Below are 25,820 nucleotides of genomic sequence, written 5' to 3'. Positions count from 1 at the left end.
TTGTATAGTGGAAGACTGATTGGACATTTTGGCGCCCAACGTGGGGCCGCGTTAAAACAACGTTTCATAGTTTTTTTTTGATAAATTTGGAAAAAATTTATTGATCATTTTTTTTTAATATTTTTTTTGTGTCTCATTGGAATTGTTATCATGTCCCGCAAAATGCTAGTGAACCGTTTGAGTCAAGATGAGCTCGTGTATGAGGTTAGAGTTAGAGAAATTGCTACAGGAACTGTTCAAGAGATGCGGCATTCTCTGACGATGGCAATCAAATTAGAGGAGAAGGGCACTTAAGTAAAAGCTTGTTTTTAAAGTTTTTTTTTATCATTATTTTATTGAACTATAGTATTGATGTTTTTATATATACATGAAAACGTAAATTTGTGATTGTTGACATGTCCTTGTTAAGTGTAACTGAAATATTGACGTTTTTGATAATGTATGTAATCTTTGTGCATTCTATTGATACCACTACGGAACATTGATATTGAAAAAAAAAGGGTATCCCCGTGGACATATGAATTAAGAGATGAAGACGGTAATTATAAGGGAATATGGAATGCGAAAGACCTAAAGTCAGCTAGCGCTGATGAAAATTTACGCTAGTAAATTTTCTTGAGGCAAGGGGGGAATTGTAACGGTCTAAATTTACTTGTAAATATTGTAGATATTGTTCGTTTATTTACTATGGAATCGACAGAATTGTCATTTATTGATGACGAACTTTTCGTCACAGCTAGGGACACATCTGGTATGTCAGTGTGCCCGACCTACATTTTCAAAGAAGTTGTTACGTTTCAATTTAGCACTAGATCAAACTGCTCTTATGTGACCTTTCAAAACCACTACCTTACCTTTTAAGATCTTTATTCAGAGGATATTAACAATGTAATTCAGTTACAAGTTCATTTTATTCATTTAACATCATAGTAATGGGAATCTTCCGTTCCATAGAAAACCATACCTGAAATGTATAAGAATAAATGTATGCTCCCTGACTAACTGCTTTGACCAGTACTTACGCGTTCTCCTATTGCCAATCGACATTGGAGATCCGAAATTCCTCGCTAGGTTGAAATAGTTGTTATTGTTTGTTTCTCAGTTTTCTTCACCTATCATTTTTTTCAGCCGTTGTCTGCCTTATTCCCTATACCTTTCCGAGAATATTTCTTTCATAGATTGTTATTCATCGCGTCCAGAAGGTTTACTGACATATTAGAGCCATATCGCCTGAAAAACAATATTAGTTACCTCTGGGTTTCTGAATACTGTTTGATATTTTCGGTAAATATTCTGCATAATATGAATGCTCTAATATTTGTACTGAAAGGGAAGGTTATGGCGACTTACCTTATATGTTTCTATTCCATCGCATGAATAAGGATTGGTAAATAGTTGAAAATAGGTTGGAACAATATATTTTGTAAATATTCGTAAACAAGGTTAAGAGACAGCTGTTGGTTGACATCTGCCGAACTTTCGTAGTGTCGTTCCGTCGACTTACACCGAACTAGTTCTACAGTTGTTCACGGGTGAGGGATTGATCGGTTACTCAAGTTGTCAAGGGTTGTTTTAGGGTTGCATTGCTTTGAGAAGGAGTTTTGATGGGTCATGGACTTGTTGATGATGTATCAAGTGGCCGTGGAGGAATTGTTAGATTTATGATGTTGTGCACAGCGCCCCCTTGGTGCTTGTAGTGTAGATTGGATGCACTGTGGCAACAACTGGTTAGCTGTCAGATGTGGCATTCTCCTTGTATTTGGAAGTTAGCCTTCGGTGAGCTTGGTTCGGAGTTCAAAGGGTATCATCAGACTGATTGTAGGATATATTTGGTTGTATTTGTGCCATCCTTCACGGGGATTATTTCTACAAGTCAGGATTGTATAGTGGAAGACTGATTGGTCATTTTGGTGTGGATATTTGCAGTCGGAAACTTAAGCTCTTTTGAGGATTTGTGGTGGATACCGAACTCGTGCCAGGTGGAAGGATTTCCGAAATTAGGTATGTCTGAATCACTGTCGCATCTCTCATGTGATCTTAGCTATGATATCACTTCTTCAATTCTACAACCTTCGTTTCTCGTCTCTAGATTCATAAGAAACAGAAGGCCCTCAGTCACTCATCAAGTCCCAGCAGGACTTCCGTGCAGAACACCGCACACGAAGAATCGTATAGAAAACCCCTTGGCCAGGGTAAGAATTTTACCATTAAATGTGTTTTAAATGATTTTAGTAATTTCTGATTCCATCGTTGTCATTCAAGTGAATATTAGTTTTGAAGAGAGGTTTCAACACTCATTCAATTTTCTTGATTTTTACGGGTCATATGGTTATACAGGGCACCCAAAAATATACTCTTGTTATCTTGCTACTTTGCTTGATGAAAATATACCAGGGGTATTGATTAGTCAAATAGTCCTATTGAATGGGGGTTGAATCTCACCTTGTTTCATCTGATTCTGATTGAGAATTTTCTTCCGTAGGGTTTTTCTTCCTGTTTTCCTTTATTTTCTTTCTGGATCTTATTTGGTGATCCATTACTGGTCCAGCTTGTCGTGCCCTACAGGGTGATCTATCTTGGTGGTGCTACAGGGTGATCCATCTCCGCCGTACTACAGGGTGATCCACCGGTGCTACAGGGTGATCTATCTTGGTGGTGCTACAGGGTGATCCATCTCCGGTGCTACAGGGTGATCCATCTCCGCCATACTACAGGGTAGCCTAACACCATATACCGGGTGGCCCAAAAGGAGCACGCAAGTTATAATTGATTTAATTGACTATTTGTGATATACTGAGATATTTGAATAATTGTTGCCCTTATGTTTATTGATACCTGTTGATATAGTGTTTGTTTATCGTTTATTGATTAAGAGTTTGTTATTGATACCTGATTGACATAGATATTTGTGAAACGGAAATTGAGGTATATTCTTCCTTTCACGATTGCTGATTGACACCGATGCGCCTACGCCTGAGCTCACGCGACGCAAACGAGTTTGTCTTACCATCCGATACTAGTATTTACGATTTCACCTACTCAATTTTCGTGGTAGTTTTACTCGACGTATTGTAGTTTTTTTGAGCGTCGTTACTACCGTAATTTATGACTGATTGAATTCGTGGTTATATACACCGCGCTCTTGTATGGACATTTGAACATCGCGTAGTAGTGTGAATATTGCATTGTTGTCTTAGAAGCGTTGTTGGTTAATCCATGTAAGTTAGGATTACTGAATAAATCATATTGGGGATTTTTATCTTTTATTTCCAATATTAATTGGTAAGTTATTGATATTGTGAGTTACTTAGGGTATCTGGAGGATTAAATTTACCTGGCGCCCATTAAGATCTATTTGAAATTTGCTAAGTTGTTTAACCCACTCCCGTCTCCACTGTTTAGCTTAGCCGCGGATACCCATCTGTCTTATTTGTTACCGACAGATGATTTAGTCCCCTCTTGTGGTTTGTGAGGTGACAGAAACATTATGAAATCGATTTGGTAATCATAATAGAAACTTCAAAAAGTATATTCCATGATAAATTGAATACAAAAAGATAGAGCAAAAACGTTTTTTTCAAGAATATCTTGTTATTCCACCTCATAATGAGAGTAAGTAGCTTTATAAAAACACTAATGATTGGATTATTCTGTTGCTGGTTGCTCGAATTTTATTGCTCAAAAATATAAAAGTTTGTAATACAAAAAAGATTATTTATTTGAAAATATTCCTACATCGAGTGATATTCTCAAAGATTATTTCAAAAAATAGATAACTATATTTTCAAATGATTATAATAACATCACTTAAAATTTTGATACATTATTTGCGATTGTTTTCTGCAAATCGTCTGCAGACAATTCTTATCCACTCGATCCAATTCTTCAAAACTTAATGTTATCCATATTTGGTACTGAAGAGCCGATGAGGCAAGTGTTTTACGGCGAAACTTCAGATGTCTACCAGTGAGCATGACAGTGTTCCTTGTGGGTGAATTTTCATCTCTTTCATTTAATATAGGTGTAGGAATCCTGTGAATGATATCTGATTCAATTCCATAATGAATGTGTGGAATACAAACTGACTAGAGGAAAGTGTTTTTTGTACAGTTCAGTGTGCATTTGAAAGTATTTGTTTCGAAAGTATTCTTCTCCCGTCTATCAATGTTCCGTCTTCCGTTTTGTTCCGCTGTGTTATTTTTTTTTCAAATAATGTACCTATGTTCATGGAAGATTGAAAAAACACCATCTCCTTCATCTTTTGAAATGATCGAGAGGTTAGTATGTCGGGAATGTCCCTAGGGATCGGTCTATGACAATTTCGTAGAGTTTACCCGTCACGCGAGGAATCTAACAACGCTCTAAGCCATGTTATGGCATTCGAGCAAGGGATGGACCGCAAGGCTAATACGATTGTTCCCAATTTAACACCCTGTCACATAACCCAGTACAAGGCAATGCTATTAATAACTAAAAGCAAATTTGGTAGATAGGTGCGTTTCATATGCTTGATGGGTTGCGGTACTTCCTGAAACACAGTTTGAACTGAAAATACCCTCACAGTGAGAAATATATAGATTGATAACTCACAAAATGGAAGTTGAATAAAAGTAACATGTTCGTCATTAACAAAAAAACTCATTTTTCAGATTGGCTGATGCTAATCAGTGCTGTTCAACCAAGGTTGAGAAATGCAGGGATATATAATTGAATATCGGCAAAGTCCCTTCCTGAATGCAAAAAAAGTCATAAATACGATGACAATTTTCACAAGACAAAACGATTAGTACTCTCGACCTATTACTTGTACTGAATTATAAATATTTATGTTGTTTATCGATAACAAAATTCACAACAGAATCCAGACACCGAAGATTCGAAGATTTTTTCAGACCACACCATTACAAAAATCAACAACAAATACGAATTCGCAATCGCAATTCACCACAAACGAACTCATATGGACACAACTATCAATAACCATTATAATCATGTTATCAACATAAATTAGCAGCTTACTATAGCATGATCCACAGACTCATCAGGAAATAGGGAATTCAATTTGATGAAACAAATTACAGTAAACAACAGTGGCTACAAACTACCATGTGGATTGTGCAAAAAGTTCATATAGGAAATACTTTAAGAAAAACTTCAGAAAAATAATCTCCGAACATCAAAGAAGTTTTGCATTGATGAAAATCAATTCTACCTATGCTTGCCAACTTTTAGAGAACAACCACGACTTTAACATGGAGTACGACATTTCACAAAAATCTACCTATTTTATTAGAAATGATTAGTAATCCAATCAAGTTTTGTGATTATCTACTGTTATATATAAAAGACATTGTAGAATAGTTCGATGTAACAGTCCAACTGATGAAGCTACTCTGTAGCGAAACTCATCTTGAATAGAATGTATTGGAGAAATATTATATTTATTATCATAAAAAAATTATTGAATTGTTTTAAATTCAGTTACATGGTATTATAATGAACAATTATCGAATAAAAGTTTTTGGAACATCTGGTACATCTACTCCAGAGTCACCCGCTAAAAATCAATATTGGCGCCCACATCACGTATTATTGCCATATGAATACTTTCCCATTATTATGTATTTTTGGGTTACCGCAGAGTATTATGCATATACTTTCCATTCAATAATAAGAACGTGATATCTTTTATTCAATAATCGAAATAAACGTGTTATTCAAATTACGATACCTATTCAAACTATTATATATTCAAATCAGTTGAATCAGTCAATATCTTCAATAGCTTTATTTTTCACACAGTATTCTTATCTTTCGAACATTATGAACTTTTTTTCACTAGGACAACAAAATTGAATTAGTAATATTAATGAAGTGAAAAATGAAATTTCAAATGTTTGCAAATGTGACAATAGGATGAAACTAAGAGAATAATCATCAGGCTCTTAGTTTCAAATATCATGATTTCAATACATGATCAATACATGATTTTTCAGTAATAAAAATATCGGTTGCTATAGGTACGTCGAATGACGAAAGTCAGATTAATAGGAGTGATGATGGGATCGTCTATAAATGGAAAGATCAAGTCCATCAAGAGGCAACAGAATCCAAAGGAAACAATAGGCCCCTTACACCAGAATTATGTTGCAGATCATCGAGCATAAAAACAGAAACAAGATTTCGGAAAATGTGTTAAAAAATCGAGGAGCCCAGGACGTCATGATTTATATATCAACTCTGACTGAGAATGGACAGAAACTATTGGTCCAAAGTCATTTGGATGATAGAGAATTCACTTCCTAAATTTATATGTATTTTTTTTCGGTAAGTCATGATATGGAAAACTGTTGAATCTGTTTCCAGAAACATGATAGTGAAAACGGTTATGGGACAAATAGATCCTGTGATCATTCTGACTGCCATAAAAATATTAATTTCCTCTAGTCATAACACATTATTTCAAACGAATGTATATTATTCTCTTGAAAGTATATTATAACAGTATCAAATTACTGTCTTCCTCAAAATGTCGAATGATGATTTAGAGTTGCATACTTCTGAAAGATATTTGTATATAACTGAAATATTCTGTTTCACTTGTTTCATTCAGAAAGTGAATATAACTCATTGAGAAAATAGAAAACAAGCAAGAAGTATCACTCCACCTTCTTACCATAGTTTCACTAGAAATAATATTTCTCGAAGATTAATGGATGAACATTTTTTCTGAGAAGAGTCGACAGCTATTACTTTTATATGTTGAGTTTTTCTGTAGAATCATTAAAAGTCTGAAGCTTACTTGGTGGTTTTGAGATTCTAAGCACCAGCATTTGAAAAGAGTTCACTACAAAAATTTACTGGGTAGCTTGAATCGCTAAAGTGTGCAGCTGACTCCCTTCATTCTGGATCCTCATATGAAAAATTTCTATTGGGAATAATAGTGAAGTGACAGCCTATTTGAAAGATTTTCCATTCTGTATCAGAAGGTGTGAAGATTTTCACATTTCAACAATGAGCAATGTCATGAAAAATAATATTCTCTCAAGTTTTCATTGGAATTTAAATAAGGAGGTCAACCCGAACACATATTTTTCATTAACTTAAATGTTCAAACTGAACACTATTGAATAACATTAATGGGAACAACTGAAATAAAAACCCACAGTAAAAAGTTTCTTGTTTGAGCACACATTATTGTCCTGAATTTTATCATCTAGTTACTGCTGAAGTTATTCATGTTGATGTCAAAATTATTCTGAAATAATGACTGTTGACTCGGTTTTATTATTGAAGTTTTCATTTTTGTCGTGCATGAACTCCAGTTATTACTTCGTTAATTTTATCTGGGTTCCTGAAAAATCTGCATTTTTTCTATGAACATGAAAAATGTGAAAGGCTCATTGTTCGTATTTTCAACGAGAATCGTCTAGGCAGAACATAAATATGTGTTGGGATTTTTAAATGAATTCATGGAAAATGGTAACGATAACAATGAACAAACCGACTAACCATTAATAGACAATAACAAAGGCAATAATATTGAAGTTATAGGATCTGTTTCCTTTTGATGAAGATTAAATAGTTTTTGACTATGCATAGGAAATGAGACGTGAAACCGTTTTCACAAGTCTTCACGTAGATTTCAACAAAAGAAGGGAATTTTGTGAGATCCCCGTAATCCAGATTTGCTGTACACCACATGTTTCCAGAAAAATGTACATCTTTTCTGAATGAACAAGTGAATTGTTGACATTTCCGATACTCGAATGTTGGCAAAATTACATCAAATTTATACCCAATATTCCTGAAAATTCAATGTTTGGGCAGGAATTTTAGATATTCGTTCCATAGGACCATTGCTTTTGAAAGCTGCCCGAAAGGGTAGATGATTCTATTTGCTATTCAATAAAGTTGTGTCACCATTAACAACGTCAACCTGGTAGATTTTCAAGTACGAAATAAAAAAGTTTTCAGTAAAATGAGGCTCTTTCTCATTGAATAGTACCAGTGCCACAAGTTCTTTCTGACAACTGTGCGGGACGATGGATTGAAAGGAGAGGTTCAGAATAGCAACCTGGATCTCTCCATTTGGCTCAACAGGATTTTTAACTATGGGGAGAAGAAACTAACTACTGTAGATAATTCACAGAAAAAATTTACCAGGTGGAGGAGGCTATGAACACCTGATATTCTTCGGAATTTGTGTGAGAAAACAAAACATCTTCGATAGAATTGAATACACGTCAATGTTCCACTTTCTATAATCTATTCCCTCAGGCAGCGGAGTGATAATTCATTTTCAGACACTTGTTTCATAGATGTTCCCCAGGAGTCCATATTGTCTTCAACGATCATTTTATTGTAATCATTGCAAAATCCAAGAATCCAATATATTACTTTGCTGACGACATCATACTTGTCTCGTATTTCCTCAGTTCGGACTTCCATTGTCTAATACCTGTGTGTTCTACACTGCAGTTTTGAACTTCGCCTTTTGGATGTTATATTGTATTTCACCCAATAAAGACCATTATTATCATTATTATCAATATAAGATAAATTGATTTGATATCCCTGAAAGAATCTGTAAAAAAATTAAAGAGATTAACCGAAAAATAACAATTACAAAGAAATTACAAAAAAATAACAGACAAGAAAAAACCAAAAAAATAAAGAAATTGAAATATCAATACGAGGTGAAAATTAAAAAATTTAAAAATATTATTAACAAAAAATGAAAAATTAAAATATTCCGAACCAAATTACGTCACGACGTTTCGATTATTAGTATTCACAATCGTCTTCGGGTGATAACGAATGTGAATAATAATAATCGAAACGTCGTGACGTAACTTGGTTTGAAATCTTTCAATTTTAATTTTTCATTTTTTGTTAATAATATTTTTTCAATTTTTCAATTTTCAGCTTGTATTGATATTTCAATTTTTTATTTTTTTGGTTGTTGCTTGTATGTTATTTTTTTGTAATTTCAGTTTTTTGATAATTGAAATTGTTATTTTTCAGTTAATCTTTTTAATTTTTTTATAGATTCTTTCAGGGATTTCAAATCAATTTATATTATATTAGACAATGGAAGTCCGAACTGATGAAATACACCACGAAAACACACTTGTATCGTGATTCCATTTGGAATCCAGGACATCGGTAGCGGATGCATATCTTCACCGACAGAAAAAGGTTGTATATCTCAATGAGGATCTAGAGGTGAGTTCGAATTGGGGTGAAAATAACCAAATTCAATTCAATGCCACGGAAATCCAGGAATCGATTTGCTCCAAAAAGATAAATGTCTCCTCACCGGATATAATATTGTCACGAAAGACAATTCCGCTTTCAACTGTGATAAGTTTGTTGGGGGTTAAAATAGACACCAATATGTTTTGGTAAAATCATGTCGCTGAAATTGCAAAGGCTGCTTCTCAAAAGCTTGGAACACTGTTCAGAACCAGAAAACTATACACACCTCAGCAACTTTTAATGCTATATAAAGTTCAGATCAGACCTTCATTGGAGTATTGTTCGCATGTATGGAGTTTCGCCTCTACGCATAACCTACGCATAAGAGTCATCCACCTGATTGAAGATACGAACATCACTTGCAATCTGGATAGTCTGGAAAATCGAAGAAAGTTTGGAGATTCGTTTCTCTTTCGTAGATACTTTCACGGAAGGTGTTCAAGTGACTCGGCAAAATTGATTCCACCAAGAGCGGTACATATCAGAAATACGCGACGGACTGTGGCTGCTCATCGTTTTGAGGTCCAACTCAGTGCACCCCCCAACTTCACTATTTAAGAACTTTTTTATTTGGAGAACTGCGTTTATGTGAATGAACTTCCTGAGAATGTTTCTCCAAATGAAATCAATCTACAACGATTCAAATCCAAAGTCAATTGAAATTTCCGCACGAGCACCGCTCTTAGAGTGCCTTAAGGTTTTTTCTGTAGTGCTTGTGTTTGTCCTTGAAAAAATTAGGTATGCATTTCATTGTATGATTTGATAAAATAAACCTCGAAAGACATTTCATACGGTGAGTAACAAAAATAAATATGGAACAATCGTATTATTGATTATATGATCTCTTTTCTTCAGAAGCTCAAATTTTCACTTCCAAAGTTCTATTGAAATTTCTTATATTGTTTATAAAAAATATTTTTCAATGTATCACATACCTGCACAACTCACCTGAATTAATTAGGCATAGGTACCTGAAATATTATCAATTTTCGCTAGAAAAAAGGATGACAGTATGATTCTGTCCAATCTAATAAAGCTTCAATTAGGTACTGTATTACCTGAAGAATATTCATTTATTTATTTATTTGTATCCAAACAGACCTACTGGTCTAATTACATGAATAAATATACAAATATATATTAGGTATTACAAATAATTTAGATTAATTTACAAGCCATAAACATGAAAAATAACAATGAAAGTAAAAATAAAAGTGAAAATAAAAGTAAAAGTGAATTAACACTATGATTTTTGCAATATTATTTTCAATTCAACAAATAAGAAAATTTATTTGAGTAGTAATTATAATCAGTTAGCATTATGATGACGAATTAATAATTTATTTGATTATAATATTTCTAAACATATTTTGAGTTATTGACCAATCCAGATCAATGAGTGTGTTATAATAATTTGCTAGTCGACACATGGTTGCAAGAGGAGCTCTAGTAGTTCTTTGTAAAACAGGGATATTAAATGTAACAGAAGAGCGCATTCTCCTTGGAGGCACATTGAATGAATCGCATTAAAGAAAGTAACGTTAGTGAATAAGTTTTATTATTAATAATTTCAAACAAAAACATCAGAATGTTAAGCACCCTTCGATCTTCCAAAGAAAAAATTTTGAGTTCATGTCTAGGATGGATAGTTCTAACTACATTATAATCGGGATATACATGATGCTTTTTATAATATAGGTATTTTTGGGGTATAACATATTTTTCAACATATCCATATAAACGAGCAGAAATAATTTGTTCAAATATCTTGAAAGGTGCACACATTATAGATATTGGCCTGTAGTTTTCTACATCCATTTTATTACCCGATTTGAAAATTGGAGTAACGATTGCTGTTTTCCAAGCAGTCAAAAAGGTGTTAGTTGAAATTATCAAATTGAAAATGTGTAGCAGAGGTATCTCCAACCAGTCCTCGCAAGCTTTAAGTACAGAAGGTGGAATGCCATCTCTTCCAGATGCTTTCTTAGGTTTCAGTTTTTTCAACGCTTTTTTAAAATCTCTTTCGGTTATTGAAATGACAACTACAAATACAAATACATTACAAATACCGTTATTCGGTTCAAAATTAGAATTATAATGTGCCTACTGATGAATATACCGACGAAAAAAGTTAGCAAAAGTATCCGTGATTTGGTCCTCAGTGATATGATCACCTTTATACACAAAGTCGCTACATTCTGTAAAATTTCGTCTTTCATTATTTATGTGACTCCAGAAACTCTTTACATCCACTGCTAAATTATGTTCCAATTTTTTTATATATTTTTTTTCTTCCATTTTGATTAGAATTTCTAATTTTTTTTTATTTCTTCATGATTTATATCATAAAAATCAGATATTATTCTCAGTCTCCTATATCACGATTTTCCTCTCAATAAGTCTTTAATTTCCTTTTCAAGCCATACCGTAAAACTCTTTGAATTTGTACATACAACAAATTTAGGCATATATATATTTACTATGTTGTACCAAATATTATAAAATTCATGTAAAGCCACGTTCACATCTGATTTCTTCTCTATAACTTTTCTCCAATTTGGGTCCCTAATTAATTCGCTTAACCTAAGAAAGTCTGTTTTTTTAAAGTTAAATAATATGAATCAATGATGAATAACTTGCGTCTGAACCATTGTTAGTATTAGTAAATTATACCTAGTGTGTGAGTTTGAATTACTACTTCAGTTGTCTCTCTAGTAAAACGAATGAGCACATTTGATTTTTCTGATAACAAAAAGATCAGTATTTTTGAATTGTATGACGCCGTATTCACCAAAATCCTTTGTATACCGTTGATACTCTGGTGGAAATGTGTTCGCAAATGTGAGTTTCAAAATCATTTATCCAACCATCATCAAGAATGAAAGTGAAACTGAAGATGAGAAATCACCAAAACCATTCTTATGATGAACTCGACAATATTATTGGAGATTAAATACATAAACGCACGCCACTGCAGGTAATGAAAGAACTCGAACGTCTATTAAAATTTTTGTTTGCGACTTGTTTGCCATACAAAAATAGACTGGACTCGGTGAAGTATTAAAAACCGGCCAACAGTTCTAGCAAATCATGATGAAGTCCCAAAATTTTCTTCACTCTGTTTTGCATGTATAATGAGCAGAATATAATATATTGACTTATCCCCACAAAATATTTCCATTATTGTCGATTTCACCATGAATAATTACAACTGCATTACTAAATAATATCTCCGTACTATATAAAAGTAGAGCAATAAACCCAAGGCCGATTCAAATTCCGAGAGTGTCTACCATGAATAATATTGTCACACGAGATGCCTCGTGACTCTCTTAGAAAGGGATGTTACATTTTTCAAGGTTGGCATTACATTGTTTCTCGAAAGAGCAAAGAAAAATATGGTCGAGAAAGGATCATTATACCGGCATATCGAGCAATTCAGGTCGGTGCACATTGTCGACACGATGTGAAATTGAGATAACAATGGAAAAACAATCAGGAAGTATTTGAGACGTAATTTTCATATTCTTTCAGAGATCATATAACAATTATGTTGAAATGTCACGTGTCACAAATGTATAAGGGTATGTTTCACGATGAAATCAATAATATGAATTCATATTTGGGAAAGAAAGTTTTTGGCTTTCTACTACTCCATCTGATACAAAAAAATGGATGAGAGAATCTTCCAAAGAAAGGAAGGAAGTAATCAATTTGAAAATATGTAACTCTATACATGAATGTGTAGATCATGCAAAGAAGTAACTTTCAGACACAAACTGAAAGAAAGTCCTCCTGAAACAGCTACTTTCATATAAACATTGAATTACACGAAAGAAAAAATTCTTTCGAAACAAATACTTCTATATGAACACTGAATTATACAGAAGATACTTTTCTCTATTCAGTTTGTATATCGAACATTTGTTGAGGAATGAGAATCAGATATCATTCACATGAGTTCTACTTTGAATGAATGGTAATAAATTGTACTCACATGGAACACTGTCACTCTAACTGGTATACACGTGTTTCGCCTTAAGACAGTTTGTGTCTGAAAGTTACTTCTTTGCATGATCTACACATCCATGTATAGAGTTACATATTTTCAAATTGATTACTTCCTTCCTTTCTTTGGAAGATTCTCTCATCCATTTTTTTGTATCAGATGGAGTAGTAGAAAGCCAAAAACTTTCTTTCCCAAAAATTAATGACTCCTAAAAATATATCCCTTTCGAATGAATTCATACTTTTGGTACCCGGTTGATCCGTCGAAATATAAATATCAATGATTCCTTTAATGATTTCATATTTTGTCAATATTACTGCAGTTCGTATTATCAAATGACAAAAATGTATCCCAATGAATGAAAAGTTTTCAAAAATAGTTTTTCATATGGCAGGTTTTTCAACTGCCAGTTGTTTTATTCCGACCAGAAAAAATAAATTGAAATTATCGTATTTTTATGACATCACTGTTATCATGATACTTCTAATGAGTCTTGAATCAGTATACGTTATGAAATGTCTATAATGTCACCTCAACGGGAAAGGAGCCCAATCAATATACAGCGATGATTTTGGCATGAATCCAGTTCATTTGGATTTTACTAAAAAAATGATTAGTTATCGAATATCACTACATACTTTTTCATGTTTTTATTTTTTTGCGTAGTCAGCCTTCTATAATGAAACGAATAAAGTTCGACCCTTAGACAGTCTGAAAAAATGTCATGAAAGACAAACTGATAAGTTCAACTCGGAACGTTACTGCTTTACGTAATCCACTCAGTGAATAGTATGTCGTATTCACATCTATGGAAACAGTGAAATGTACATACTTAGCTTTATAAGATGGTTAACATTTGTCAAAAGAAATATACCAGTTTTCGTGTGAGGTGTTTTCACAAGTGAATGTTTTGGTTTTGAGGAAGAAAATAGATTAAATTTCGAAAAATTAAGCCTCTAACGAAAACTATGTATCTGAATTTGTGACACCTACGGCCTGATGACTTCAACAATTTCGGAACTAGCCAAACGTCACACCTATGCTCAATCCCTAAAGAGATGGGATGGAATCAAAGGATGCAGACTTACAAGTATCACCCTGGGCGATCCTGGGAAGCTGGCGCCAAAGAAATATCAGGCGATGACCAGGAAAAACCTACGCTTAACAGTAGGATTTCTGACTGGCCACTGTCAACTGAGGAAAAACCTTCATTTTATGGGGATAGTGGACACACCTCTATGCAGGAAGATGAAACTGTCAGGCATGTTCCGGAGTTATCGTCAATAAGAGAGTGTGTGTTCGACGAGTCTTGGCCTACGCCTGCCGATATATAGGAGATGTCTCCTGGTGACCTGTCCACCTTCCTGGAAATGACAGGATGGACTATGACCTAGGAGGACAACTTCTCGAGAGGATGCGTACAATGGGTCACATGTATACATATATACTTTGCGGATACAAGTTACTGACTGATTGAACTTCTTAATAGATTATGTTACGTACGGAGAAACTTTCTGGGGCGAACTTTTCAGTTAATCCTTCATTACTTTCAGTAGAGGCGCTACTGATCAAATTTCGTTAATTTTTTATATCGTAGAAGATCGTATACACATAAAACAATAAGAAACATTGACTCCTCCACGAAATGTCTTTCAAAGAACAAAAATTACTCTACCATGTTTTGATCATTATTTTCTACTATTGTTTTTGAATGATGACAATCGTTAAGTAACTTTTAGTAAATGCAAAGAAAATCATACTCTCCATATTCAGGAAATTACACATGTATTCAAGAAACACTTTATTGTGAGATTTTTAGTATCGCCATATTGCATTACATAAACTACAAATGGCAAAATTTGTTGCGATACTCTTCTCAGTAAATTCAAACTATTTTTTCAGCTCACAATTATGTCCTATTATTTCATACACACACACACACACCACTTGTTTAAAATCTCTCCGTGGCTCCAGACAATTCAAAAAAGTTAATTGGAAGAACCTTTCGGTAAAACAACTTGCGTCACTTCTTGTTTTTGCCAATTGATGAGTTCATACACGACTATTATCATCGATGAACACGTTCACTAGTCTCTGGAGAGAAAAAAAGTGTTTACCAGGATTATTTGACTAGCAAACGAGATAAATTAAGAGCGGAGAATCAATCAGAGAAAAACAAACACTGTCGATGATTAACTGAATTCTGGAACCATGCATCACTGGATTATTCATCGTTATTATATGAAATTTGAGATACGATTCAAGAATAATACTCGACGTGAAAGAGCAGGATGGATTTGAGAGGTTGGACAATTAACAATATAGGGTTCTCTCAGAAAAAATCAAATTAATTTTTGGTAATGTTGACAAATCGTCAACCAAACTCATTTCGATGTATTACTTTCTATATTTTTTCTAAATCACGTTACCCTAAATCACTTGGCATTCAAATCATTTGACTAATGACTTGTTGAATATTTGGGATATTCAGAAAGACCTAAATAGAAAGGACAATGATGTTCATCACAATAAAAAAAGTCACTATCCACAATCATTATTGTATTCAATTCAATAGCAATGTAACATTTTCCCTATATATAATAATGTTTGTGTTTAAATCTGTTTAAAATCTGTTTTTCGTTAATTAGCTGTGTGCAGAGATACTTGTTTCAAAAATATTCAACTTCATAATAAGTTCTCGAATATTTTATAAACAGTATTTTCTTCACATACAATAATCGTTAATTAAAATCTATTGTGCATGAAATTGTATTACCTAACGGAATGAAACATAGTAAATAACGATAAATAATCTGGTATCTTTCCAATTTCAACATTTCAGTCAATCATGAAAAAACGAAAATTCAATTGACACTTCTTTGTAAAATTTCCACTAAACAGTTTACGAAAGGCGTATTCATACCAACCAAATTCCTCCTAATCAATGTTTTAGATTAGATTAGATCGTCGAGTAGCTGGCACCTGGCCTGATTCACTGCGACCTTTCCATATCTATTATGATGCTCCTTAGGTGTTGCTCATTGTCAAGTTTGATCTCTTCGATGAGACTCCATAGCCTTCATACTAACCCCTTCATATAACTGACAGCTTCTGGTTTCTCTTCCTCACATCTTGCGTGTCTCGGCCCTGCTATCGCTTCGCATTCACAGAGCACCTGCAGTGCAGTTTCTTCCTCTTCTTGACAGAACCTGCATTGGGTTTCATCTGTCAGACTCATATTGCTCATATGTTTCCTGAGTCGGCTAAGCCCCGTTAGTAGAACGACCACTACCCTTACAACCTTACAGTTGTGATTTAGCAGGTTTTCCGTGAATTTGGGAGATCGTTTCTTTATGGACTCTTTCGCCTGCCTCATTTCTGGGAGCTTGTTCCACCAATTGATCGATTCGGCTTGCATCCATGAGTTTATGGATGTCTTTCGCTTTTGCTACCCCGCAGAAGAGTTCTGGGCCGATCATAGCATTGGATGTGCCTTCACGGGCTAGAATAATGGCCTCATCATTGCCCTTCTAACCCTTATGTACGGGTACCCAAGCTAGAGTGACCCTATTTTGGGTACATAGCTCCTTGATGGTGCCCAGACAGCTTCCCACCAGTCTTGAGAAGACTTGAAATGAGTTGAGCGCCTCAACTGCCGCCTAGCTGTCGAAAAAAAGGCAATGGTTTCATTTATGACCTTCTGCCTGTTTATTTTCCATCCGTTCCATCCGTTCAGCGAATGGCTAATTGTGGGAAACCCAATGAATTTCTTACTGGCTGAAATTTCAATAGGTAACCTTGAAAATAAAATTCATAATACGCATTTCATCAACAGTTTTTTATACTGGTATACATACGTAGATGATAGTTTCATAAGAATGATGCTGATATAAAAATACAATTTTAAGGAACCGAAACCTATGATTTTCAAATTGTTTCGTCTTTGATTTAATACGGAATCTCTTTTACTGGTACAGGTAGTCCGTTGGGCAAGTTTGCCAAATTTTTCAATTCGTCCCAAAAAATTAAAAAAACCAACCATTTACCAGATCCATTTCACTTCAAGAAAGCGTCATTCGACATTGACACATGTTGGCGAACCTACCAATTTTATCGCACGTTGAAAAAAAATGGAAACAATGAGGACAAAACTTCAATGTCGAATAGATCAGGAGTATATAATTCAACTTATGATTCTTGTCCAAAACATCATATTGGCCAATTGGGGAGAATATTTCCCAAAGAATGAAAAGGGCACTGAAAGAGAAAATGAATCGAATTTTTTGGAATGATCTGAAATCATAGGCTTGAGAAATCATAAAATTTCATTGAAGAACCAACTAGAATTGAATTCCTTCTCACTGTCGGATATGTTTCCCGATATGTAAATTGGTTCATTACATGTCCATTTGATGAATTGATGGAGAATGTTCCCATAATGATTACATTTTTAGTTAGTTTATAACTGAACTTTGGTGAAATTATCAGTCAATGATTGGATAGACCGTAAATTGATTCAGATTGATATACCCATGAATATCAGTGGAGTTTTTTCCCAACACCAAACCGTTTTTTCAACACCTCGACACATGTTCAGATCACCAAGTGATCATCTTCAAGAGGAAGATCAAACTGATCATACTTACAAAGTTATCCTAATTTATACCATAGGTACCTGCGTCTCAAGTGTCTTAAAAAATAATGTCACAATATTGCCTTATCTACTAGTATTAAATCAATTTTAGAATGTAACAGTTGGTGAATCTAATGATTGAAAAAATATTATTTCAACAAGTTATATAGTATTCTATTAGGTATTGGTCCACCATCGTTATTCATAATATTATTATGTTTACTTATTTCTACACTCTCATAGGCATCTGAATGTATGTTGTTGTTAACTTGTCTAATTAATAATGATGAACTGAAGTCTATGGAATGATTTTGTTGCGAAATATGCAAAATATTTTGCATCGCAGGCCTACATTTAATTTCGTACATTCCAAACTTTTTCGAATTCTCGAAGTTTGGACTTCCTAAAAGGCTCTGCAGTGTATGACTCGTCTTAAACACCATCTTCATACCTAGTTCCTTGTAAATCCTTGGAAAGTTTTTCGTATATTGGTGGTATGGAACTGAGATATACTGAGATATATTCATATTATATGAAACACTAATGAGGTAGAATTTAGTTAGTATGAACATGCGTAGGGATGCAATTCTATAAAAAAATACGTTTTGCGATTTCATGAACTATTCAGTAAAGATCTCCCGATAAAGTTTTAATTGAATACATTATGGATTACCATTAAGTAACGGCCAATTCAATCACATATCGAAATATTTCTTCGTCGTTTACATACTCTCAAAATAACTCCGTTTTCGTATATATCCTCAGTGTGTTATACATTTTGAAATACAAGAAATCTCTATCTGGTCAGCAAACAAACACTGAAAATCGAGGCAAACGAGTCATGCTAAGAAAAACCATGAAACGTATGATATCAGAAATAATTTATGTATTTCTGCATTCGCAATCACGCATGGTTGTGGTTTGTTCAAAATAGCTTATTATAGAAGGAAAAGGTAAAGATCGCAACTACTCAATTGTTAACCTTAACCCCATTCTTTTATCTGATTGGAAATATGCATGTTCTATGTTACATTGAAAGTAAATAGTGATATATATGGAGTATATGCGATATCCTGTCTCTTCTCCTAAGCTACATTATGAGGAAATGAAACAAAGTTCGCATAAAACTTCCAGAAACCTAATGTATAATGCTCCACATCAACGAAAAATTATTCGATTCAGCATTAATTGTAATTGAAAACAACTAGCATGAGGCTCGGAGTGAATTATCTACTAACAATCATCGAAATATATTCCTTTCAAATTCGTAGTATTATTTGAGCCATTGATTGTAGTAGATTAGGATTATATTCAACAAGCTGTAATGCAATAACTATATAGCGATTGTGTTCCATTTTGAAGTATTACCTTCAATCTAGAAGGATGTACAAGATATCTGTACCAGGCATTAATAGAATCAAGATTACAATATGGGATATTAGGGTGGGGAGGCATAGCAGATATCCACCTAAAAAAAATTGAAATTTTGCAAAAAAGATTCCTAAAATAATATTCAAGAGAACGTATAGGTATCCTACAGATGAATTATATAAAGAATCGAAATGGTTCGATTTGAAACAATCATTTTTTTATAGCATTTTAGTTAACCTATACAGAAACAAGCACGAACTGAAAACAATAAAACATAAATACACAACAAGTCAAAAAAGCAATTCTGATATTCATACGAAATCCTCAAAAAAGCGGTAGGACAACGATGTTATACTTACCTCGCACTTCGGCTTTTCAACTTCCTACATGAAAGTTTGAAGGGTCTCATTACTCACACCAACTCTATCACTTTAATCAGAAAAAACTAAAATCGTACACATTTAATCTAGACAGAAAAGTAATTCACGATATATTAAGAGTACAGAACAATTAGTTGGAAATTGAAGAGTTATTTCCCCTATGTTGACTAAAATATTGAAAAAATTATAAAATACCTCTATATCAAACAACAAAATTCATGACAAACAGGAAAAAAACCCACGCACAACCTAAGTTTCTGTGGGTCTCCCTGTTTATTCGTGGAAATCATCGAAGAAACTGATATTCATTATTGTACTTAGAATGATACATAAACTTATATTCACAACAATAAATATTGGTACTATTACATTGTTAATATAATATTGTCCAACTTAGGTGTGTTCTCTATATGCATCATCATTATTATTGTTTTACTTTATATATTTCAATAATCTGCCCACGCACAAGTTTTACTTTTGTGGGTCTTCTTTCATTTATTCACCATTGTTATATTATATATATATATATATATATATATATATATATATATATATATATATATATATATATATATATATAATATATGACTAGATGAAAAATCAGATACAAAGAGTCATTTTTTGATCAGTCAGCGATAATCAATGCTTTTTTAAGTTGAAATGTTATTATTGCATCTTACCTCTATAATATCACCCAAGAAGTAGTTTGTGAAGATCTGCAACAAAAAAAGTAACATTATTAAATAAGTCGATTCATCATTGAACTTATTTTTCATACTCGTAGGTATGAACTATCATGTAGGTTGTAAAACATCAACCTGACTCCGGAAAGATTTAACAAGAGAACTGGCACAATAACGAAAAAAATAATTAAGCAAAATATCCTTGACCAAACATAATTTTTATGCGAACAGATAATCGATATATTACCTGTAAAATAAAGAATTCAATATTTTGTTTACTAGGGCTAACATTTTCGGGTGAGTTAATTTTGAAGATTCCAAATGATTTTTCATCCGATTCGGATTCCATCCGAAATAATCTGTGTCCCAAACCAATTTTATGCTTTGAAATATGAAAAACTGGTTAATAAACAACGTCCAGGTGGAAAAATAAATTGATGAAATGGGAATTATTCAATTGAATGGGTTGAACAATGCATAAATTGTCGATTATGTATATGATAATCAAGTCCATTCTGAGCTTGATTGAAAGTTTTCATGTGTTACAGATTATCATACTGGCCTAATTTAACCATTATCAATTATATAATCAGCTTCTTCGAGATTCTTTGAAAACTATTTCACCTTCCTGTGGATGATTTCAGCTGAGGATCACTTGGATTTTTCGAAATATGACTTGGCGGATTCAGCTCATCTGGTAATTGCAATTCTTGTTATTTTCCCTGGTTGCTGGCTCGATTTCTGTGGGACAACTACACAGATATAGTACAATTCCATGATATTAGGCAAAATTTTCTCATATCTTATCGAATATAACTCTAACTCAATAGCATTGGTTTTGACGGCTCTTCCCAGAGGTCTCAACAATTTATCTGTTTACGGATAGTGGTGGCTGAATTCATAATTCAGATATTTCACTGTGTACTTTGGTTTTTAGTAAACAAGTGTTTTTCGTTTGTTTTTCACACTAGAAACGCTATTTTATTTTGATTTTTTTTCTATTATGAATGTTATGGAAGAGCTAACGTTGTTGGGTTGTTGCAGAAAAATGTCCAGTTCTAACTTTCCATGATTCCGCACCTTTGACACGGGCCTTCTTGAAGGGTTTTTTGAAGCCAATATTTTGTGCCATCCCCTATATATGTTGGATGTGTACGGTGAAAGTAACGATCCCATTGGTAGTATAACGTCTCGCGTGAAGAATTCTTCGTCTCTCAGAAGAGAAAAATAGGTCAGGACATAACTTTCTAATAAATCTATGACTACATTTATGAATTATCGTATTTTACCTTCGTAGTCTTTCCATAGATTTCTGTGGACGATTTGAACAGTTTTCTTCACGGGAACAATGAAGTATAGGTTTTGTATACCAAAATTGGTTAGTTCATCTCCTTCTGTCACTTTGATTGCCTCCAAAAACTCCTGCTTCAATTTCTTGACGTAAGAGGAGTTTTTTTTAATTGATGAAAAAATAGTAATTTTGTGTATAGCCAGAACTCTGGATCTGATAATTATTCTGAACTCTCGTGTTATCTATACAGATTTACTCTGTTTTTCATATTAATTGTATGATCAGAATTAAACCCTCTGAGAATAGTAATTCGTTTCAAGGAAATTTCAACTCTGGTTCTACGATCCTTTTCTCCTAATGGTTCTAGTAATTGGAATATATTTCACCAGAAATAATTTTACTGCCCAATTTGTAGTTTGTTTATACTGAAACATACCACATGAAATGAATAATTCCATTCCACCTCTATTTTTTATCATATTTCACATTAATCAAACTCTCATCGTACAACCAAGTACAATATATCAGATACAAAATTCCAATTTAAGTTAGTTTCTACTTCAAAAGTTGCCAGTGAAAAAATGGATTCATTCAATGAACTTATAATACAGTAAAGTTTGCGGTTTGGTTCGGTGTAAGCTGTACATCAAAACTTTTATGAAACTGATGAAGAACATTTTGAAAGCACAGATGCCACAGGATCTATGAGGTGAAGTTATTCATTAAATATTCGAAACGGCATGTTGTAACGGGCTGACTTTCATTTCCGCAAGATGCTAAGATGAATTTTCATTGTGATAACTTTAAGGTGATTGCTGCAAAGAAATTTCATCTTCTCAATAGTGAATGGATGAAAATGAATCTGTTGAATAGTGACAAGTATAATCAAAAGTATCAATGACATATTTTCTATTATATTTTGTCTACAAATCCTTATTTGATTTGAGAAGAATTTTCGAAGAATTGATTGATTTTTCAAGTTCATTCAAAAAAGTGCTGATGACGAGATGAACACTAATGTTTCCATCAAAAATTTCTGGAAGTACCTCTAATGATTGTTAACTTTTCTTACAAGTGGAACTTTTCATAATTTGATGATTCAAAATTCCTTTGGTAGAATCCATCCAGTGCCATTTACTATTCTTGTAGAAATTGCTGAAAGCAAAATTGATTCATCTAGGGGTTTGCCAGTAGGACTTCTTTCTCTGAAAGAGGCTCTTTAGCACTTTCGAAAATTGTTATTTCTTATGGGATATCAATATTCACAAAATGAGTTGATAGTACAAAACATTTTTGAAAACAAGCTTTTATCAACATTCTCAAAATAATTAAGTACGTTTGATAGGTTTCGAATTATTTGAAACCCATCAATTTATTACATTACACAGTATGATATGAACGCCCAGAAATGTATCTATCTTATAAGCAAGCTTTTTTTTTTCTTAGAATGTTAATGTCAAGATAAAGTAACATTTATTATTATTATTCATCTGCAATGATGAATCCCGCGAGAAGCTTTCGTATCAGGTAGGTACTTTACTGAAAATAACCTGTTTATAGGAAATCAATCCGGATTTAGAGAACACCACTCGTGTGAAACTGCCCTTCAATTAACAGTTTCAAAATGGAAGAATGAAATCGATAGTGATAAATTTATAGTAGCAGTGCTAGCAGTCCTTGATTTCAAGAGGGCATTTGAAACTATCGATAGGCAAATATTACTGGGATATTATGGAATAACTAGAGTGGGGAAATATTTCTCAAATGAAATTTCAAACAATATAGGCGCACACAAGGAAGTGTCCTGGGACCACTACTGGTCCCAGGTGAATTTATTTGCAGATGACACGTTACTTGCATACTATGGACATGACACTGTAGAAACAGTGGAGCGCATGAATCGATTGTTGAAAAATTGAAATATATTGAAACGAAAATAAACTAAAAATTATTACGAACAAAACCAAATCAATGATTATTAGTAAGAAACATGAACTGAAATTATTTGACTATGAAAAGCTTCAACTCGAAATGGAGGGAAACAAAATTGGATGGGTGTCAGAATTCAAGTATTTAGGCTTCGTGTTGGATGAATCACTAACACTCAATGCACACTGTGACTATATTTGTAAAAAGATATCAAAAAAACTATTTTTTTCCCAGGATTTCATCGGAAGTTTCTATTTTTTCAAAAATAACAATATACAGAAACATTATACAGTCCCATTTTAATCATTGTTCCACTCTGCTTTATCTTTTAGATAAAAACAATATACAGAAGTTACAGAAACTGCAAAATCAAGGTTTAGGAATCATCTTCAAATGTATTAGATACACTCCCATTCAATGCATGCTGAGTACCCTCAAGTGCTATGATGTGGCAGATTACTCAAGTATGATATTTATTTATAAAATAGCCAGAAATTTAACACCAACATATTTTGATTCCTTCATTACGTACAATTATCAAATTTATGACTACAACACAATAACCACCAATTAATTCCACATTTCCAGGACAAGAACAAAGCAATATATGAAATCGTTGTTTTTTAGAGGATTGAATGATTTCAACCAATCACCATACCACATTAAAGATTATGTTACTTTATATACATTCAAGGCTCAGTTGAAAATATATATTACATCACGTACTCTATGAATTTTCAAAATTTTTTCAATTTTTATGTTTCACATCATCGAATTGTTTTGTTGGTTTGAGCTTTTATGTGTTCTGTATACATTGTGTTACATTGTGATATTTCAAATATTTCACTACCTACCCACTCGAATAATTGTTTTTATGCTCTAATATAATTGTAATATGAAAATAACTATTCCGAATCCTCCTGATTTGTTCTGTGTTATGGGACAATATTCTCAGGAACACATTTTTATTTTTAGCTTTTTAGCTTCTTGTATTTATATATTATTTGAACGTATTTCATTGTTAGAAGAATTTTTATACTGTTTCAATATTTTTTATATACCATTATCACGTTTTTGGACTTGTATTTATATTAGAACTTCCTATTTTCAAATGAATAAATGAATAAAATAAAATAAATCATATCAATTGTGAAATGTTATAGATAGATGGATTTGAATTGATTTGATTTTGTTTTAACATGTTAAAAAAGCTTGTTTTGGAAAATATCTCTTATATTTTAATAAATTTTAATTTTCAACTTACTGCTAGGTTTTTCAACAGTTTTGTCCGTTTTTATGAGTCTACTTTATTATTTCAGTAAATATTTATTCAATTCAATCGAAATAAGCGTCATTCAAGTCCGTGCATTTTTGACAACGTAAATAATTTTCGTGAGCATAAACATTGCGTTCTCGGGATTCGATGATGTCGATGAAGGTCATTTTTATCTGTTCCTATTTGGCTGTGAGAAAATTATCGAAGTACTTGAAAAGATGGTAGTCGGTTGGGGATAGGTCTGGGGAGTATGGTAGGGGAAACGTGAGGACCGAAGTTGTCGTGGAGCAGGATAGGACCTCTTCTGTTTACCAGTGTCGGCTACTACTGACGCAATTTCTAGTATATTTCTTCGATTTTCTCACAATAGTACTCTGTTGTGATGGTTTGGCCCAATTGTAGAAAGTTATATTGAATCACACCAGCTGCTGACCACCATATAGTAATCTTGGTCCCTTTTTGGTTGGAGTTTTGCCTCTGAAAAGTCTCTGGGTAGATCATCGGTGTCTGACTACTGTCCTGAATGTCTTCAATTGTGGTAGAGAATTCACATTTCATCACATCCAAAACAGAATCGTTTTGGTTGGGCAAAAGCGTAAAAGAACAGACCTCGAAATCTGACCTAATCTTCATTTCATTTGATGCATAGTGCACCACCAAACTATCCTTGATCTTTGCGGAACTTTTTCGACACTTCCATTTTCTTATTGCATCATTTCTTTTGATATTCATATCAAGGGGATTTATGAAAAAATATAGACATCGTTAAAAATGACGGCACTTCGTTTTTCGTATTTGATACCCATATTATGCATAAACGAACTGATTCGTTATCTTAGGCGGTCCGTGAATTCAGAGTGACGTCATGCATCACCCCATATTATGTGGGTACATTTTGGGTGGTCTGCCATCAGTTGCTACAATGAATTATCTAATGAAAACAAAGATATGTATAACCATGAACTTTTTCACAATAAACTGGAGCTT

General features: G+C 33.4%; 1 protein-coding gene and 1 long non-coding RNA gene across 7 annotated transcripts in view; one reads left to right on the top strand and one right to left on the bottom strand.

Annotated features, from left to right (window-relative positions):
* The window catches only part of LOC111505964 (uncharacterized), a 405,865-nt gene that overhangs the window by 260,158 nt on the left and 119,887 nt on the right, over positions 1–25,820 (bottom strand). For 5 of the 6 annotated variants that reach the window (XM_074169892.1, XM_074169899.1, XM_074169896.1 and 2 more), the window contains exon 3: positions 20,335–20,370. The exons of the other annotated variant lie outside the window; for it this stretch is intronic. The gene's annotated coding sequence lies outside the window, so the exon portion shown is untranslated. The remainder of the gene's footprint in view (positions 1–20,334; positions 20,371–25,820) is intronic. 6 annotated transcript variants of the gene reach the window in all.
* Positions 1,227–3,253, top strand: LOC141480097 (uncharacterized). Its single transcript, XR_012464162.1, has 2 exons — positions 1,227–2,001; positions 2,090–3,253. It is a non-coding gene; the product is annotated as an uncharacterized lncRNA (long non-coding RNA).

The sequence above is a fragment of the Leptinotarsa decemlineata genome, unplaced genomic scaffold (genome assembly GCF_025532065.1).
Source record: "Leptinotarsa decemlineata unplaced genomic scaffold, Ldec_3_MD MMD2_P_RNA_scaffold_6, whole genome shotgun sequence".
NCBI classification, from domain to species: domain Eukaryota; kingdom Metazoa; phylum Arthropoda; class Insecta; order Coleoptera; family Chrysomelidae; genus Leptinotarsa; species Leptinotarsa decemlineata.
This window is presented reverse-complemented; position numbering and strand designations above follow the sequence as displayed.